General features: G+C 30.7%; 1 protein-coding gene across 1 annotated transcript in view; it reads right to left on the bottom strand.

The window, feature by feature from the left end:
- The window catches only part of LOC119594171 (ubiquitin-like-conjugating enzyme ATG3), a gene marked incomplete at its 5' end in the record, with an annotated part of 6,262 nt that overhangs the window by 4,918 nt on the left and 617 nt on the right, over positions 1–727 (bottom strand).

The following is a 727-nucleotide window of genomic DNA, read 5'->3' as shown; positions in this document are numbered from 1 at the left end:
ACAAGTATAACACCATATTATACTCGTACAACTACTTCAACACCATGAACTGGAAATGTGTAATTATTTTCCCTATTAAATGCACACAGCCTCCAAGGACTCTACTGATTAATCTTGTATCAAATTATGTAAATTTCTAAACCTAAACCTTCTAATTAGAATAGCTGGTGGGCTGATATTTCACATACACATGTATATGCATAGGATCTTATCGTATCAGTAATGGCCTACTGCTTAATAAGGAGATGTACATTTTTCTTGAGTCACTGTACTATATACGATCACTACATAATTCTGTTATGAATGCGGATAAAATTCTTGAATAATTTTCATGATCATATATTTAGAATTTAATTATGTGAAATTTCAGTACAATACACAATATCATGGATGAAATCTCAAAGTCTGTAGGTCTTAATAATGGTGTTCTCTTCCGAAACATTCCATGCCCTGGTCATAAATTTTAGTGAGATTATTCAACTGGTTATAAAATTCTGATAATTTCCTGGGACTAGGTATCAAAAGAAGTTAAAACACAAGTTTAATTTCCACAAGAGAAAAATCTTTACAAAGACTAAGATTTAAGACTGAGAAGTGAAAAGTGAAAGTTTTTAATCATTACTAATAGAAACATATTTGCCTACATTTGGTGTTTTCAATACAGAATAGAAAGATAGGAAAACCTACTGTATACAAAACAGATTTAAAGGAAGATGTGACAACAGCT

Source organism: Penaeus monodon, chromosome 33 (genome assembly GCF_015228065.2).
Source record: "Penaeus monodon isolate SGIC_2016 chromosome 33, NSTDA_Pmon_1, whole genome shotgun sequence".
Classification (NCBI taxonomy): domain Eukaryota; kingdom Metazoa; phylum Arthropoda; class Malacostraca; order Decapoda; family Penaeidae; genus Penaeus; species Penaeus monodon.
Note: the sequence above shows the minus strand (reverse complement) of the source record. Positions and strands in the feature narration are given on the sequence as shown.